The sequence below is a fragment of the Erithacus rubecula genome (genome assembly GCF_903797595.1).
Source record: "Erithacus rubecula genome assembly, chromosome: 3".
NCBI lineage: Eukaryota > Metazoa > Chordata > Aves > Passeriformes > Muscicapidae > Erithacus > Erithacus rubecula.
In genome coordinates this window covers 49,072,955-49,093,289 of record NC_136689.1, presented here as the reverse complement: position 1 = coordinate 49,093,289, position 20,335 = coordinate 49,072,955, and the positions used below count along the sequence as shown (strand labels likewise).

Here is a 20,335-nt window from a genome sequence, read left to right as displayed (position 1 = left end):
TCAGAACTGCTGTGTTCAGTGCTAGCTATAGGTTTTGGTTACTTTTCCAGGGTAAATTTATAAATTAAAAATAGACTGCCCTAGTAGGGTTAGGCACACTCATCCATTACTGCAGCATTGCTCATTTGTGTTAGATATAAAAATCCAACAGAAGGTCCTAGTAGCTTCTTCAACACTGAGGGGAATAAAAGGGAGAAGTAAAAGTATTAATTTCATTTTACTAACATTTCTTATCTACAAAACAATTTCAGAGTATATAAATGTGACCTTTTCCTAACCAATGCAAGGAGATCGTGAACATTAGGATACATGATTTAATTCACTTGGATATGAAGCATGCTGTGGAAAAATGCAGTTTTCTTTTTAACTGGATTGCTCTCATCAGCATCTCTTTGCTACAAGAAAAAGACAATTTGCACTGATATCCATATAAATGTTGCCATTTTAAAAATAAAAACCTAAACCAACTATTTCTTCATTACAATGTAAATGACTGCAAGAGATGTGAAAATTGATGGAAAGTAATTTTAATCTGTGCTTCTAAAACTGACAGTTGTTTCCAGCTGAGGAAAGCTCATCACCTGTGTACAAACTGTGTAGTGCCTATACATTGCAGCTGTCACTGTTTTTGTTTTCTTTTGATTAGTGGTCATCTGAGGCACTAAAGCTGGAGGAAAAAGAGCTAAAATTTTAGCACAACAACCTAAATCTTTTTCTGTGTCTATATAGGGTATTATCATCAGCATGCATACTAGTGTAGGGTTGGAGGTTACTTGAGTACTTTGCTTTATCAGTAACACAGTTCTATAGAACTCTGCAGCAATGATACGTATCTTGTCATTTAACAGAAAGCACTGAAGCATGAGAGAATCAGAGCAGAATTCTCAAAAATTTTAGTATCCAGCTTGTTCAGGTATATGGTATTGCTAGAACTACATTTGAGAAATACTTAAACTAGCTGAATTACAATTTTTTTTTTTTTTTTTTTTTTTGTGAACGTAAAACTAAGTAATCTATAAATTTAGCTATCTTGATTGGTAAGTGGAGTATACTAAATGAAAAAAAATATGGCAAGGTAGTGATATTTTATTTTATTAGAATTTTTAAACTATATTTTCCTCTCTAGTCTAGAGGCAAATCTAAATGTTCCTATTCTTCCACTATGTTAAAAAAACATCTCTATATTAAATTACTACTCAAGATACTAATGCACATTTTAAATTTGCCTTCTTTCATTGAGTTGAAATTAGCAAGCAGAGAACATTTTAATGACTAAAAATGTGAAGTGCAACTTGCTAGTTCCATTCCTTGACAATTCAAGTCCACAAAGTTGGCAAAATTAATATCTTTGTAAAACAAGGTGGCTTAACAGCTACATACTACTTTCGCAATTAATATACTAAAGTTTTACTAGAGCAAAATGTTGAGATAGTGAGCATCACCCTTACTTGACTGTAAGCCTTCTGGAGCAAGGACAATATCCTGTAAAGCCACTGGAATTGTTTGTCAAGAAATTGTGTCTTTCACCCTTTAATATACTGTATCACAAATATTGAATCATAAAATTCATAATTTTATCATTGTATCAATAGAGTCTCTAGTCAGAAAGCAGTAATGTACCCAAATGTGGCAAACAATATTAAAAATAAAAAAAAACGAGATAGAAAATTGTGCTGCAGAAGACAGCTGTCTGGGCATATTTCTGGGCATAATCCAAGCCCAAATTCAGTGTGTCTTAATTTAGTAGCTGGCGAATGTTATGACAAGACCCCCCCTTCACAGATGTTGCTGTGGTGACTAAAAATTGTTCTGGTTTCTAAGATGTGCTGGTGATTCAATAGTGCAGTCAAAGTTAGAAATATGTAATTGATTGTGCTCCCCACAGCAGTTCATGGTCTCTACAAACAACTCTATTTTCAAAGAAATCTCCAAGCCTCTCACTTCAATTCTCTTGCCCTTGTCTTCTCCAAATTAAAGTTGTACTCAGGGCTGTGTTCTGAGGGGGAAGAGGAGCCAAGCACTTACATTTTATGTCCTCATAGTGATGAAGATGTTTGAGATATCACATTCAAACTATCTATTTCTGATGCAATAAAATCTGGGCATTGCTGTTCATGTTGCGCAGTTTTCCAAATAGTTATCTGTAGGAACTATGTAAATGCTAGGAAGCTTTTTTTATTTGCCTTTCTTTTTTCTTCCTTTGAAAAACATTATTGAAAACATTTAGAGGTAGAAAGTCAGAATTTTTCAAATTAATGCACTTATGGAAAAAGTACTCCTTGATGCTGTGTTGTGGCACAATGTTTAATCATTAGAGTGCTTTTCAGTTTAGCCTCTTTGGTGGCTAAGATCAACAGGGAACTCTTTCAAAGCTCTGTCATCTTACCCTCTTTCAGAGAAAGGTCTACAAGGCAAAGTTAGATTGCATTCAAACTGTTTTTTCCAAAGTTGGAGGGTTGCTCTCTCAGTATCCACTATGACCTTTCCCATTTTCTCCTTAATTACTATTAGAGCAGTAGCTGTAGTGGAAAGAATTGCTCTTTTAAGGTATTTGTTAGAATATCTTAATATCCTAAATTTGTCAGTGAAAAGTTTGAATATATTCTAACTTCATTCCATACTCTGTGTAATATTTCTGAATCTCTAGGCCTAATTTATTTTTCTCTGACAGATTTCATTTCAGTCCCATTGAGAAAGACAAAAGAAATAAATTGATTACTCCCTGTTTTTAATGTTTCTCTTTTTCTCTGTTTCTCTGTTTGGTACAAGGAGGATGGGGGAAAAGTGTCAGATGAGTAAGATTATTAAGATCTTACCTTGTGCATTTGTCCTGCAAGAATTTTTAGAGTGAGGAATAAGTAGAGGAACAATGCGGAGGGACCATAAGGGCTGAGTTATTTATCCTAATGGCTGTAAGGGACGTCAGCAGGAGAGGCAGATCAGCACTCCTGCAGTTGCTTGAGGCTTTAAGCTGAGGAGAAGAAAATCATAGCCTGCTGTTTCTAGTGCTTCATCACTTAGACTACTGATGCAAAGTAGAACTGAAAGGTTTCATAATGTATTTTACCAGAAGATATGTCAGTTAATTCTTTCTATTTGTCCTGAAGTCTTTATGCCTCCATGATGCAGCTTTTATCTCCTTTCAGGATCCAAATAGCTGCAAGCATAATGGCTCCATTTGAGTGGTACTTAGCCTATCTCCTTTCTAGTACAATTTGTTTGCCTCAAGCTGCTCATCTTCAAACAGTTTGAGAAATCATTATGAGTATTCATAGCCTGCCTCATTAAGGTCAAATGTATGAGGTGACTTTGCTACCCACTGTCCTCCTTCCCTTCTCTCTCTTCATTTTTTTTTTAACAGAAGTGTCACATGTAATAATTACTGCAATGACTTTGTGAGCAGACATTAAACAACCACAACTGCTGTATACTGTGACTTTTCTCTCTTCTCTCTGTAAATAGTGGATCAATGGAATGCTTTATACTATGACATATGTAGAAACATGGAAGCAGTAAATGTTTGATTCTATTGCTCATATCCATATAATCAGTTCTCTTAGATGAGAATTCTTACCTGAGAACTGTATTACTGAACATCCAAGGTACCAGAACTTTTATTCATGCGTATATGTATGTATATAAAAAATATATGTGAATCAAAATATTGAGCAATTTAATTCAATAAAGTAAAGATTTAGGGAAGAAGTTAATATTATTAGTTTTTTAATAGAATGAATTGATACATATTTAAAGGCAAGAAACAAAATTTTGTCATTAGGCAATGCTAAATTGTTTAATGACAATTATAGAGACCTTACCTAGTGTAATCTCATTGCATAAAGCTTTCAATAATAATATTTGAGTCTCTTGCCTAAAATAGAGGAAGAAAAATGCTTAATTGTCTCAATTCTTACATGTTAAATGAAGAGTCTATTTTTAACAGCATCTCATACACTTTTCTTTCCATTGTGCAGAGTTTTTTGACAATCTGTCAGTCATTTTTGCAAGTTAAAATTACATTTGAGAGATAAAAAGAGTAACAAATTTTTGAAATTAGCTGGGGTTCTTGTTGCAGGGTATCCAAGCTTGTTTCCCTGCAGATGAAACGAGCAGAAACAAACATAGCATAAAACAAAGGGAGGGGAAAAGTATCAGGGCATTTATGACACTGTTTTTGGTTGTTTTGACTTATCAAGCTAGACTCTGTAAAAAAAAAAATAAAATAAAAGGAGGAAAAGTACTGAGAAAGAAGAAAATAGTCATTGAAGCATCAGGGCATCATGTCTAGAGGACCATCTCTGATTTTCTTCCTAAGGTGAGTTCATCTTCCAAGCATCAGAATAAAATAAGAGACCCATGAGAAACCTGGAAACAGAACAGACTATGTTTACATCCTTGCCTGCCAAGTTGGCTGAAGCATCCTGCATCTCAGCTTTAGTTCATTGATTATATTTTTCATCTGCTCTTATTTACAAGGCATGTCCTTTTTATTCTGGGTTTTATTGGCACATATTTTCATTTGTAATCAGCTTTTCTCGTTGTTGTTTTTTTTTAAATTTGTATCAAGTTTGGCTTTCTTGGTTGTTGTGGTACTTTAAAGTATCTCAACAAATTTGACTAGTGTATTTTTCCCCCATGCTGTGGAAAGCAGTACTGACTTGCTACAAAAGTGATCATGGTTGTTCTTCCATCTGGATGCAACTTTCCACTCAGCCTCAATCAGTTCACAGACTGTAATTATTAGCCTTTATCTGGACTCATTTGATTAGATGCAGCTTGCTGTCTGGCATCCTTGTGAAATAAATCAGGATGTTTTTCTGTTTGGTTCGTTGGGTGTGCCTCTGGTTATCATTAAAAGCTGATGTTGTTGGGCACCCCTGTGCCTGGCAGTTGAGTTTGACTGGTTAAAGCCACTATCTAGATGGCAAGGAATGAGTGAGAGCAGTCTGTTGCTGTGTTCTGTGACAACATGTCAAGTTTGTCACATTGTCAGGCTTTTAAGGATGGAAGAGTAAAGAACTACAGCCTGGTATTAAGGGCCATGGGATTGGGTTGTTTTTTTTTTTTTATTATCTTTTACAATGTTCATGACTTAAACACATACTGCCATAGAAACAGCCTCCCCACAGAGATGAAGGTTCTAATAATCTCAGGGCTCATCATAATATAAAATCATAGAATTTGGAGAGGATGGGGGAAAAAAAGGTTGAATCAACACCTTGTGACTTCATTAAGCAAAAATGTGTAATAATGAAAATGTGATGTCATGACATTTGAGTAAATCATGTTACATTTACATTGTCCTAAATTATGTTGGAATATCTCTAGGTATTTTCTGCAGTCACCCTTGCATGTGTAGAAAGTGAAAAGCTACCCCGTTTACAACTGCAGAGAAAATACCTAAACCATAAAACAAAAAATATGATGTGATTTCTGCCTCCAGGACAAAATTCTTGATATGCTCTGTTTCAGAAGAGAACAAGCTTTATCACTGGCACTCAAGGTGGCTTCTTAAGTCACCAAGTAATAGAAACATTTCTTGCTGCCTGACTACATTCCTCTAGTTCTTCATCTTTTTTCTGCCCCACTTCAAACTCTGAAGCATCATATAAGAATATATATGAATAAAAGTATGTCATGTCATCATTTTAATGCATTTCAGATGCTCATAGTTGCAGCAAACATCTGTACATCAGGCATAAGATGACTAAATGTGCAATGACCTCAAAGCACGAGAACAAATTGGCTTTTGAGAATGACATAGCAGATTTAGTTGAAAATAAAACAGAATCTCTGTTTTGCTGAATTATTTGGTCTAGGAGAAGCAAAAATCCTCACATCACCTGCAATGAGAAAATATTTCTCATTTGCTGGAAACCAAGCTCTCAGAAATTAGAATACAGCAATCCTTTCTAGAATGCTGTGCATTGCAGGACCCCACAAGACTATATTTCAAGAAATATGTCCATAACTGGGGGAGTAGAAAAAAGGGATGGTTGTAAATAAAATGATGATCAGTACCATCTACCTCAAACTGTTACTGTGAATGTTAGAAGCAAATATTTAGCTCTGGATTCACTCCCACACACTTGCTCCCTACTGGGGATGTGAGGAACTTGGCACAAGTTGCTTCAGGCCAGTGATATGCTTCAGTTATCCCTAGAAAATTGCTCCTGTAGAGAATATTATTGAAAGGCCAAACAAAACTTGTGTTTTCTGTAAAACTTTTATTATTGCTTTTGGTCAGAAAATTAAAGTCAACTTAAGGTTAGACAATTAAATTACCCCTGAAATAGTGGGAGTTGGTGGTGGTTTTCACATTTTATTTTATTGTGATGATAATATTTTCTCAGAGTTTTCCTGTTGTTTGGGTGGAGGGTTACAGATGATGTAAGGTGTGTGTTTTTGTATATTCCCCATACCACTGGGAAAGCTGCTCTGTGCTTCTGTGGGCTTTGAGCTCTACTGCCTCAAAGCTTGGAGGGTGTGACTCACTGAGTTCATGTGGGGCTTGCAGTGTACAGAAATGTTTTCCCATATGTGCCTCTCCCTTTCTGCTTCCTTGTCCTCAATCAACAGTGCAAAGAACATCTTCTCATTAAATCCTATCCAGGGCTGCTTTTTACTGACTGCTACTACTGTCTTGTCTTGTTGACAATGGGACTAGGAAGAATGTCATTGACCTGTTCAAAGTCATTGCTATTGATAATTTCTCTGAAACTGGAATCAATGTAGCTAAATGTTCAAAGAGCAGATTAGTTAAAAGGAAATATCTGAAATCCTGTTCAAACCACAAATGGTGTATTAAGTTCACTTATATCTGAAACAGATAGTCAAGTGATGAAAAAATTACAGGCAATTTGTAGAAGTAAAAAGAGATTCATTCTGCTCTAGAATTTCCAACCAGCATTCAGGGTACAGTGCTGCCACCCTGATGTGTAATTTTCTAAACCAATTTTTCTAGAAGGGCAGGTAAGTCGTGTTGTCACTATTGCTGTTAAAAATTCTCAGGCTTACTTTTAGGCTCTGAAAGACAAGTTTTAAAAAGAAATTGCTTGGGCAGCAGAAGATACCCATTTTGAACTGCGCTGACGCATCTAGGGAATGTACTGCTGATACAGTTTCTCTAGGCAGACAGGAGATGTACAGAGTGATTCTCTCATGTATCCCTCCCAGGGCTTCCTAACAAGTGAATTAGTACAGATTATGTATGAATGTGAATATACATTGATATGAAGTTTTTGTGTGAACACTTTGAATGCTCCTAAAAGACCCCAAGATTATTTATATATTCTCATTTTAGCACTTAAAATTAGTCTTAGTGCTTTTCTAAAAAGGAGAATAGGTGTACAGTACCTATAATGTGAACCTACAGACAATATTTTTACTAATTTCAAGTGTGGTCACTCAGTACTCATTTTAGGGCAGTGCCAGAAGTAAGCTGTAAACTCCGCTCCACCTCTTCCACATGGTGAGAAAAAGACTGAAGTGGGATAGCAATGAAAGCAAAAATTATTTAAATCTGATATCATTTGGAAATGGGCTTTTTTTTTCTTTTCTTTTTTTTTTTTTTTAAACTTCAAGGTCACAGAAAGTAATACTTCCTCTGAAAACATGGTAGTCAGTCAAAACCAATGAGGAATTTTCCTGGAAGAACCAGATTTGGTTGCAACCTACTGAGATTATCCCTTGCTCCACAGCATCAGAGCACCAGAAAGTGAAGAACAGTTGAAATAAACAGGATTCAACTTAAGAACAAGCTAATGCTAGCATTCCACATAGTTTAGTAGAAGAGTCCAGCCAACATGACCATAGGACAAGCTGTGAAACTTGTACAGTGGGCAGGGAATATCTACAGCCAGATAACTTCCAGAGAAAATTTTTAGATTTTGAATGGAAAGATGCAGTTGTAAACCAGGTTTCTTGTTCTTAAGAAAGTCTTTACAGATATGTGTAAGGATCTCTTTCCACTTGTATGCTGGAAGCCAAGTGTTTCAATGTTAGGGGTCTGGGTTCACTTTTATTATGTTCAGAGTTCACATTATTAAGAGAATTAGCATGCTTTCTGTGCTTCCTGCTTTAGAGTTTTTTCTGTCTGCTAAGCCCAAGTTTTCCTTTCTTCAGGAGGCCTGGAAATACTGGTTTTATCTGGTATGTTTCAAGATATGCTTCCCTGAGAGAGAGTTATTGAAGTAATAATCTTCCATTATTCTAGATGAGATATATTAGACTAACTCTCCATACACTGAAGGATTCAATAGTAAGCAAGTCAGGAAAACCGGTGAAAAGAAATTATTACCTTCCTAAAATTTTTTTGTGGTTTTTGCCAAAGCAGTACCCTAAGACTTGAGATTATATTCCTCCAAATAAAATAGCTTTTTATCTTCACTTTGGGATGCTCTTGTGCATCACAAATAGAAATCACAGTAGATTTTTTTCAGACCAGCGTTTGCTGACTACAATGGAATAAGCTTGCCAGTAATGATAAAAAGAAATTAAATATGTTTAATAGCATATCAGTAGTAGTAGGAAAAAATACTGTCACAAAACAATAGGAAATGGCAATGTTGTAAATTATTGTGTAGGACCATCACTACTTGGTTGGATTCCCTTTTTTTTAGCTTGGTGGACAAGAACTGGTGTCCTCACAGAGAACTTCCCTTAGAAGGGAACTGAACTGACTAGAAGCTGACTTACCTCTCTAAAGCCTGAGTGTGCCTAATTTGTGAGTGTAGATCAGATATGTTTCTGTTAGAAGGATTTTTGTACTTGAAGATGCATCATTGCTAGTTTTGTTCTGGTAACTACCACAGAACTAAGCTGAAATGGTCAATCTTACTTGTGTTGTACAGTGAGCATCTGATGAACAATCAGCTAAGCCAATTGGATGCTAACCAAAAAGTGTACTGAGAGTTTTCTGGTGACTGACATCTCTGCTAGGCAGAGCAGGAAGAACTGGAGCAGATTCATAAGTATTTCTGGTCAAGTTACTAGCAAAAGGACAACTTGCATTGTGCACTGGCATGAATATTCATAGCTTGTCTATCTCATTGCATAAACCAAATTACTTATAAATTACAAATCTATGGGAAATAAAAACTACAAAAAAAAAGGCACTAGGCTACTTAATTAATATTGATATTCAGAGGGGCTGTCTGATATTTCTAGTCTTTACCACTGTGTCCTGGAGCTCGGAGTGGTTGCTTCGCTTCTGCCTAACACTTTTGCCATAGCTGTTGCAGATTTTTGCTACAACTCTCTTAACAATATAAAAATTGTGCTACTTAGGCCCAGCTGTATTGCAAACCTATACTTTCAAATGCTTTGCAGGGATTTATGGTATCTGCAGTGGAAAAGAAGCACCGTAGATGCCAGAGACCAGCAAACCACTTTTTTTGTTACATCAGAGACAGAAGAGAATCAAATTAGAGTAGCTGCTCTTTCAGCCTTCTTCCTACATAGAAGTAGCTAATCAATCATATGGGTTTTAGGTGTACATGAAGTGCCAAAACTAGGCAATTTTTCAAGATTAAATTTTAGTATTTTCAAATCACATAATGTTTTTTGAAAGTGTAACTATAACAAAAATAATTTCTCTGGAAATTACTTCTGTTCCTCCCCTGTCCTTTTGTTCCCAGGCCTGGGAAATGTCTTCTATTAACTCAGTTGCTAACACCTAGTTGAAATGTATTTTAAACTAGTGTTTTAATACCAACATCAATACTGAGTCCTTTCCTATTCCCTTTTCAATAATATTTTTTGCATCATGTGGTTTCTTCGTTATTTCTTCAGATTCAGGAATGAGACTGCATGTGGAGCAATTGTCAGTACTATCTATGTGCTTTTGAGCAAATAAAAAAAGTAAACTTGACCCAGACCTATGAATATCTTGAGGCAGTCAGTTTTCTCCAATGGTCTGACTTCTGTCTCTGTAAAAATTCCAGGGTTTATTTAATGTTTTATTTCTTTTAGGTAGATATGGTTTTTGGGTTTGGGGGTTTTTGTTTACTTGTAAGGTTTTTTTAAAGGCAATAGAAGGATCTTAATCTTTCATTTATTTGCAGCATATTCTTATGCCTGAGTGAATATCTGGCAAGTGACTGCAATAAAAGAGATTTTTAAGAAAATTGGACTGTTCACCCCTTTTCTATATATTGCAAAGATTTTTCCATTATTTTGAAATTCTTAAAACCTTTAATTTTTTTATCTTTTGGTTTTGTTGAATTTGATGTCCACTGAGTTTTTGCATTGACATTTTAATGGCAGATAATTTTTTAGATGGCTTTTCTTTTGGGAACCAATTGTTGTTCATGGGCTAAAAAAAATGCTACTAATGAAAGCTGATTTTGTATCTAAAAACTGAGATTAGTTTTGGTTCTTGAATTAATGATGGAAGCCTTTTACTTTGTGATAAATTTTCTTAGCTATCCAGTCTGCATGTTTAGTGAAAATTTACTCACTAAGTAGGTACTCAGTAGATTACATTATAGTGGAATTTCAGCTCTACTGAAATGTTTGAATTGCAACATCACCTACTCTGAACCATTTTTCTGGGTAGTAGAAATTAAGAGACCCCACTGTAAGCAAATGTGTTAGTGCTGGGTAAGGAGCAGTGTCTGAATCCCACATGCTCTCTACTCTGTGCACAGTTCATGCTGAGGAAAACAGAAGCCTTGCTTTCACCTCTGACATCCCTACACCCAAAGCAATGTACATTGAACAACCTGGCTCCAGACTTGCACCCTGAGGAACAGACACCACTGATCACTGGTCACCAGCCAGATCTAGCCCCATTCACCACAACCCGCTGAGCCCCTTCCTTCCACCAGTTATCCCTCAGTAGACCATGAACCTGGGGTTTGAGGGGGTAAGGGTATTCTCTTCCCCTTTTTTCTTTCCCTAGTTCCTATCTCAATCAGTGGAAAAGTCACTTTTAGAGAAGCAGAATGAAACATCTGTCCCACTAAATTAATTGGGAACATTTTTTGTCTATTTTTGTTTCCTTATGCACCAAAATTTTGTGAGTATGTGCATTTTGAATTGTTCTAGTAGTAAGGAAGAAATAAATATGCATAGTCAGTTATGCAAGTTTCAGACCTGCATTTGGAAATCTGCAAGAAGACTGATTTCTGTAGCTTCTCAGAGTGTAACAAAGTCAATAGCCTTCCTAAAATCTCAGTGTTTGGTTCAAGTATTTCATCTTCTGCAGTGGGTAATATTTAGAAGTTAACAATGAGAATTATCTGCCATAGTATACACTTAATGTACATATGTACATATATATGTTTGATGGGCAAGAGGAACTTCATAGACTTTTTGAATGTCACTATTTAAATTTGATCTGTGGATAGTTTAATTGTTTTTGGAGAACCCTGTGGAATTCAGAGGGCTGCCTTAATATTCAGGGGGGTATAATTTATTTGTCTTCTTCAAGGAAATAAACTTCCTATTTGTTGAACATGGGAAAACCTAATAAAATAAATAGGGAAGTTGTTAATAATTAGAGAAGGCACTTGAAGGTCCCTAAGTAGTTGGTTGCTAAATGGTTTCCATCACCATTGAAAATTTCACTTTAAAAGTTCTTATTTTATTCCAGACATTATCTTTTTATATTGGGATGGAGAAATAATTTAAAATTCTAAATAAAATGTAGTCAAACAGCTTAGTTTCCTGGAAAGTTGCATGAGTTGCATGTGTACTTACCAAGAAAAAAGATTATTTTTATATATATATATATATGTATATATATATATATATATATATATATATATATATATATAATATATATAGAAAGAAGAGTTATTGACAGAGGCCAAAGGATATGCCCAGGCCAAGCAAGCTGGAGTTCATGGATAAACTGTAGTCGACTTTTGCAGGAATCAGCTTGCCCATGTGTGAAATTTGTCAGATCCAGTATAGTATTCTCCATAACCTCTGGATATCAGGCTGATGAATGCGAAGAGATGTTCCCTTGTACATTTTTCATTGCTCCAGAAAATGTTTTGCTGTTGTAATGATTGGTTTCCATATATATTTGGTACCTCAGTAAGAAGAGAGTTTAATATCTCTTTTCCAGTTAATGATACAACAAAACACTTAACTAATTAGCTCTGTTGAACTTGAACTACAAAGTTCAGTTATGCACAATTGTGAATTTTTCAGTATCTCAGAAATGTTAATTTAAAATATCCCATTTCCACATAATGAGATGTGTTAAATTTCTTAATAGATGATATTATATTTATATTTCTGAGTGGTTTTGGAATATATAGGATAATATATGCAAGCCTTTGATGAAAAATAAAGTAATATTAGATGTAGTAAAAAAGCATCTTCATTTTCACATATGCCACCCTCTCCTTCAAATTCTGTGATGTTTTCTGAATGCTGTGATTTCTACATTGAAGCATAAAAAGACTATTCATTAACACTAGGTTAATGGAAATAGACATACTTCTGCATTTCTTCTCATGAGCCCTAAGTTAGAAAAAATTCCTGCAAGTAAGAATCTGTTGGATATCTGCTAGCAGGAAGCCAGCAAGGCAGCTGGTGTAGCATTGGGCTTTCTTAGAATGTTTTTACACAGTCTTTGAGCTATGTGACACTTAGGGTACAACTTTTACAGATGCAGACTGCAAGGATAGTTGGAGTTTCTGAAAATGCTAATTTGTATTTCCTTGAAAGAAACATTGGTATAAAAGCACACTGTTGCCTCCGGTGGAAATAGTGTCCCGTGCAACAGGTTATGGTGTGTTAATGGTGGTCCTGAGATGAGAGGGAAAGAGAAGGCATCCTTGGTATACAAATAACTGAAAAACTTAACATTCAAGAATTTCCAGAAGTTAAAAGTTTCTTATTGGTCTCGTATGACCTTTATTCCCCATTCTTATAGTACTGTTAATTTTTCCATTAGAAGAATTATTCTTGTGAACTTTACTGCTCATAAGTCCAAATGGGATATTGTCTTTTCTCAGGACCAAGCTGTGTCTTTTACTATAAACTAGCATAGAAATTAATGTTTTTTCTCTTCTATTGTAAAATTTGGACTGATACAGAATGAGATCATAACATTCAGAACAGGAAAATTTTTTAAGCATACTTTATTAAATTTCCTGACTTTACTATGAAGTCTGATTGAATTCTCTCCTAATGTCACTCTGTGCCACATATCAAACCACAGGTGTACTAAAAATTTTCATAGAATGTTTTTTAAAATACTGTATGGCATGGTAGTTTAGTTTAGAATTCAAGTCATGCTTCGTTTGAGAAATTACAAATAAAGACATTCAAGTTATCAAAATTCTTCTGTCAGTCACAACATAACTAAACTTCATTAATCTGTCCAGATTACCCATCCAATTTTTTGAATTATCTTAAGAAATTTTAGCACAATTGTCAAAATATACAGGAAACACGATTTTGCACTAAACCATGTGTAATGGTAGTTTTTCTTATTTAATTAGGCAATGCTTAGGTTTATGTAGCAATTAAAATGGGATTCCTAAGTTTAAATGTGGCCAATATGATTCAGAATAATGATGAAATAATTGCAAACTACCGAGAACATACACTAAAACTTGGAAGTGTAGGTTCTCCAATCTGGAGGCACCTTTTGAAAGAAAAATAGAAAGTTTTTCAGGAGGTTGCCTAACATTCAGTTTATTGATGCAATAATTAGAAAGGGTACTTCAGCACACTACATTCCTCTTCCTGTCTGTCTGTGGAGTGGGGATGTGAAAGAGGAGAGTGGAGTATGTTCTTGAGAGAACTAAGTTGCATCAGTCAAGAATATGGTGAGGCTTCAAGCACTTAGCTGATGTTGGAATGAAAGGTAAGGGGAGTTTTTAGTAGTGCCACTTGAGACCTGCATTAGTCTCTTTCTGTCTCTCCATGAGAATAGAAAGTCAGCCCAAACAGCTCAGGATTTCTTATGGTCCAATCTAACTATAGTGAAAGCTTTGAAGAGCCCTTTTCTTCAAGATTTCTTTTGAAATACAATTTTTTTTAAACTGTGTTACTTCTTTTCAGTGACTGTTTGGGATCATAGCTAAAGGATTGTGCTATGTTGCTCTGTAAAAGAAAAGTCAGGCAGCAGTTAATTTTTTTAGTGTGTATGCTCCTATGATATGCTAAAATTAACTGAAAGGTGCTTTAAAGGAGACATATTTGATCTTTCTATCTGTATAATACTTGTTTAGATGTGAGTCTGCTCCTGAGAAAGTAGAATCAGTTGTTGATTCTTCAGTTATTGAACTGTAAAAAAGTTTTCAGCCCTTGCCCATATTCTGTTCACTGTGCTGAAAACAATCACTGTTAATTCTTTTATGTCCTTTGTTCTTGACTTTAATGTTCCTTAATCTAAACTAAACTGCAATTGCCATCTGTTAGACCAGGCACTTAAATGATCCAAGTCCTCCTTCATATGGCTATACTGTATCTCATTATTTATTGTACCTTTCAATATGGGATTATTTTTACACTCATGCTTCGAATAACACTCATAGGAGGTAGCTTTTTGCATCTGGGTCCAAATCAGAGTTGTTTCTTCCCTCACGCACTATTTTTCAGCATAACAATACCTGTTGTTGCAGTCTTTTTTCTTTGAAGGCATGAGTGATCTCTATTCTGTTTCTTGAGGTACTCTTGTTATTAGCTTTCCACCTACAACTGTGTTGAATGGTCCAAAATAATCTCTAGTAATCCAGAGAATTCATCCTCTACTTGCTACTTTACTAGTGTCCCTTGAGATTTCTGATAAGTTGTGTTGGAGCAGCCATTTCATTATCACTTGTCTGGAAACTTTTGGTTCCATGAAAATTGCAATTTGGTCACTTCCTTCCACTCTATTTTGTAAAGTATCTGAATTTATCTATTTTATATATATAAATTATTAGAAAAACTATATCATTCAATATCACTGTAAGTTCACAAAATAAATGAAGTTTTCTCTTTTCCTGAACTGTTATGAAAGAGACTATGTAAATACTGGGGAAGTTTATTTTCTCACAAGACACCATCATAAGTAAAAAAGAACATACAAGTCTTAGTTGAATTTAAAGATTCATTATTATCTCAATCAGGAAACAATGAAAGGAAGGAATGTAATGAGTAGACATAGAAAATGAGTGCAGGAATGCTCAATTACATTTTGTGATTGCTCCTATTCACCACCTAAATTGATTAAGAAACTGACCAATTTTGTTTCCCATAGAATTCAGTTCATAAGAACATTCTTCAATTATTCTTTTTTTTCCTTAATATTGGATTTTCTGCTCTAAACTCCATTTTCTACATTAGTAAGATGCTAACAGTTTATATCACCCAGTAACTGTACTACAAAATTGACACTTGCAAATCTCAGGCAAGATTGTCAAAACACTCATTAACTTCAAACAAACATATATTTTTCATTTTTATAAACTCAACTGTAACCCCTGTGAAGTTCATAGCCGAATTAGTTTTAAGTTGCAATATATACTTTTAAGCTTTTATATCTAAAAACACACCCCAAAAGAAATATAAAAGGATGGAGAAGACGATATGGCCTGCTGTAATTTTTTCCACATGAGTTGTGTACATCAGGTCTTGTGTCTACAACACTGTTGCAAAAAGGGTGCTTAGTGTATTCACGTTGCTAACGAGCATTGTGTTACCATCCCACACAATTTAACAATACCAAGCAGGCTCAGGAGAAAATAAAATCGCAGACCTTATAATATGAGATGATTACAGTTGTAATTTTTGTCCTCCCTAGAAGGCAGCCCACTTTTAAATGGGCTATCCTGTCTAGTTTCTTCAGTGATTTGTAGTGTAGCATATTGTAGAACATGCTGCAGTAATCTAACTGCAGCAATTTGAAGGGACAAATGCACTGATGATGGTAAAAATCAGGATGTCTAGTAAAGAAACACCCCCAGGCTTTTATATGCTCGGGAATTCTCAAAATTGTCTTCTCCAAGATTTCAACCAGGAGCCGAGGTGTTCTCATATATCAGCCAAATTTTAGGTCTGAAAACTGCATCCATCAAAAAACCCACCAGAGATATATTGAGGGAGAGAGAGAGCAGAAGATCTTTCTCAAGAAAAAAACCTGGTTTTTTATTTCTTGAAAATACCTAATAAAATAGTTTCTTAAGCATATAAGTCCATTAATGATAAAAAAAAGGAGTAAATTTCTAATAGCAATAGATAAAATTGTAGATTAAAATAAAAGGGGGAAAAATGTATCCATAGCTGTGGAGTACAAGCATAATGTTTTCTGAAATTTATTTTTCTAACTTATTATCTGTTACTTATTATTACAAAAGATTACTTGTTTGTCAGAAGCGAGTCTTCTTGCTTAACTAAGCACCCAGCAAATGAGTGATGAAAGTTCAGTAATAGAAAAAACTGACCATCTCCAAAATGCTCAATAGAATAGTGATAAGTATAATCATAACATAATGAAATAAGTTTAATATTAAGTGGGAAAAATCACTTGTGTTAATATTTGATTTGATCACTTGAATAGTTGGTGATCAAGGACATTTTTAATTTCATTTTCTCTTTTTATTAGTGAACTAATACTTATTTTGTTAGTCACCTACTTCACTTTTTACTGGAAAAAGGAGTAGTGAGTGGGCAGAACTATTAGTCATTGCAACTGTAAAGTATTTTCAGCAAAATAAATTGTCACTTTATTGTCATTTTAAGTAAACAAATGGTCATTTCCTTTCTTTAAAAAATAATTCTTGAATTAAGGAACTTAATCTTATTATAATATCTATCTGTTAGAGAGGAACTCTTTCAGCAAAGAGGAATTTTACAGGGAGCACATTTTCTCTATAATTGCATCAAATGTATTAGCAGTTTGGATTTAATTATATTGTTCTTAGTGAAAACCAATATGAATTCTATTAAGAATCTCTGGTTGCTGGTTTTCAACATTCTTTTCAAAGAAAATTATACTTCTTCTTCACTGCTAAAAACAAAATAATGCAGGAACCCCCTTTATTTTCCCCACTGTGCAACTGCAACACACTGTGCACCATTAAAAAAAGCTCTAAGATATGCATTTGAATGAAGAAGTGGTCATGTGGGCATCATGGAGCCCCTTGTCTTCCTGAAGTGTTAGCAATTAGCTGTAGCTGATACTCTGTCCTCCAGAGGGAAAGCTGGAATCAGCCTAGTAAATCCATGTGTAGGGGAAGTGCATTTTGGTGGTGTGTAAGTCATATGCAGAGCTGTGGCTGACGAATTGTCTCTAAACACTTGTGGTTAGCAATAGCCATATGCCAGGTGTTCTTCAAATAATTGCTCGTGTATTAGGGAAATATTCATTCCAGTATTGTGGTGACAGTAATTGCCAGGAACATATATCAATTTACTGTTAACTAGGACATATTTTTTCACTTCTGTGTACCTCAAATGGGACTTCTGTACACTATTGACAGAAAATAAGGATATATTAACTATGAATACCATGTCCTGTACTCAGCTACACGGGGACAATGCCATTACTGGTGAGGATACAGGTATTTGAGATAGTGTGACCTATCTGCATTACCTTTTCTGTAATGGAAGGTTACTGCAATCAGGGTACTGATTCCAGCTCTCTCAACAATGGTCTCAAAAAATTAGGAGTTTCTGAGAAATTGAAAACATGAGTGAAAATACTGGACTTATCTTCAAATTATAAATGTCTAGCTGATTTCCATGGGAAGTATAAACACAAGAACAAATTTTTAAGACTAAAAGGCAAAAAACAGTTTGTAATCAGAACTCAGAAGATAAGGTTGAGGTTTCTGTCTGGTATCTATCTTCTTTGAGTCTTCCCAGACCTCTTGAAGCCAGCCCCACATATATATAGCTGTATGTACACAGTAGTCTGCATTTGGTGGAGAGGGGAGATGGATTTTTGTCTGTGACCACATTACCCTGTTAATGTGTCTTCCCAGCCCAGAAAAGGCCCTACCATTCCATGCTTTGGTCCTTGTGTCATGGCAGTGCTTTACAGTTAAATCAGGAAACTATGTGAAGATCATGAAATCCCTTAAGCAGAGAAGGAGCTTCTTCTTGTACACCAGCTGCAACTTTTGCTCCACACTCCCTCTGTGCCTGACCTGCAGGCACAGATGCTTCAGCCTCCAGAGTTTGGACAAGACAGCTTGCTGAATGTGTTCATGACTCATTTGAGTCAGATTATCAAAATATTAGTTGCACGTGAAATAAGACCTAAGTTTATTTCCAGTATCTGACCAGGTATATCCTAATCAATCTTCCATTATCTTTTAGAGAGCAGGAAGAGATTGAGTTGCTTTGCTGTAAAAGATTGTTGACTTTATGCACATATATGTGTATATTAATAAAAAGATCTGTTACCAGGTGCAAGAAGTACTTAACTATTATGATGCCTATAACTATTATGTAGTACTTGTATTTTGACAGAAAGGTCCCGAATTTGTTCAGTGGATGCATTTGACTGGCAGGAGTATGTTTCTATCATCTTTAGTACAGTGTGTCACAGTAAAGATTAAACTTCCTAACTTAGAGAGGAATTAACTCTATAATGGCTAGAATCTGTCATCCATAAGAAAATTCCTTTTCAAATTGTGCCTAACGCAATTCCTATTTTCTATTTCCTATGGTCACATTCCTGTACCTTCTTAGTGGCTAGTCTAGGAGTCTTTGCTGGATCAAAAACCCAATATGAGGCTCTAACTATCTTAGTGCACTCCTTACTGACACTTTTCTGTTCTTACATGTACAGTGCTTTCTGCCAAAAATAAGAGGTTTCTGTCAGTGAATGTATAAATTATCCTAATCCTTTCTTGAAAATGAATCTGCGGTAAACTTCCATACCAGGCTCTTAACAAAACTAGATTATATTCTCTATATAATTTGAGAGGTGGCAATTTTTATTGGTACGTGGGAGTAGGATTCCTTTTTCCTGATTTTTTAATTTCTTTTTCTCAATGGAAGAATATTGTTGTGTTTTATAAAGAGCTTTGAACTAAGGATATGAATATTAAAATAATAACCATCTTGCATCATCTGCTGGCTTTCATCTCATTTGGCTAGTGATATGTACAGCCTGTGGAGGATTTTTCTGCTTTCCTTATGAACATTTGATTAGAAAGACTTAATACCATATCAGTTGCAAACACATTGGTCCACATGATTCCGTATAATTCAAAATAGCCTGATACTATGAAGTAAAAATTAAGGCTGGAAAACAAGACAGAGTACAGAATCCTGGAGATAAAGATAATCATAATGTGGAGAGCTATCTTTACTCTGGGTCGCACCAAAACTCATCAGTGTATGTGAGCACATTCCTGTGAACTTGGTGAAGAAGTACTGAAACATTTTTGAGTATGTGTCAGTTTGGCAAAGTGTTTCTGTGCAGTTAGAATACTGAAATGCAGGCCACAAGTTTTAGAATGACTGAGATTTGCATTAATAGGCAGGAGATTTACATAGAGGAATTGAAAACATACTGCAATGCACTCCATTTTATGGGGTTTATCGCTGTAAGGCACATCTGGCAGGTGAATTAGTATACTCAGAAAATGCCAGGTGATCTCCCTGGAGAGTCAGTTTTTGTGATAAATGCAGCAAAGTTAGCAGCATGGTGTGTTTTGTTTCTGCATCTCTGAAGGACAACTGTGGTCAGTGGTGTTGCTTGACAGAACAGCTGGTGCAAAGGCCTGGCTCATTTGGGGAACTGGGCTTTTGTACAAGCCAGAATAGATTCTTAGTGATGGTTTTTAAGGTTCTACATTTTCTATTCCAAGACAGATTTCTTTGACTTTGCCCTCAGCAATGCAAATACATAAGGCAGAAAAATTAGAAGAAAAACTGAAAAACAACTTAAAATGTGAAAGAATCTTACATGACAAATATTATTGATAATATCTGATGCACTTCTAGGAAGTTTTGTAGTGATGTGTTTCAGGTTAATGTATAGAGAAAAGAGAATTTTCTGTGGTTTATTTACTTCAGAATTGACTTATTTCAGTCCTTGTCTATGTGAGATGCACTATATGAGTAGTACATATCAGCTGAGATAGTGGATTTTTAGAGTGGTGCCTAGTCAACCTAAATTTTAAAATTCTTCACACCTAAGTGGTAGAATAGCATTCCTACAGGAAGACAGTATCAATAATATTGACCGCATCTTCATAGTTTTCATTCTGAAGCCCTATATTACTCAGATTTTTTTTTTTTTTCATTTTGGTTCACTGGATGTCCCTCTAAGAAAAATAAATGGTTGGTTTATAACAGCAAAGTTTTGTGCCTTATGTTTGTTTCCTTTCTAAACTACCTTCCAACTTCAACAAATCTTGCTATAAAA

General features: G+C 35.2%; 1 protein-coding gene across 1 annotated transcript in view; it reads left to right on the top strand.

Annotated features, from left to right (window-relative positions):
* Window positions 1–20,335, top strand: part of CNTNAP2 (contactin associated protein 2) — a 1,078,336-nt gene that overhangs the window by 740,482 nt on the left and 317,519 nt on the right. The window lies entirely within an intron of this gene.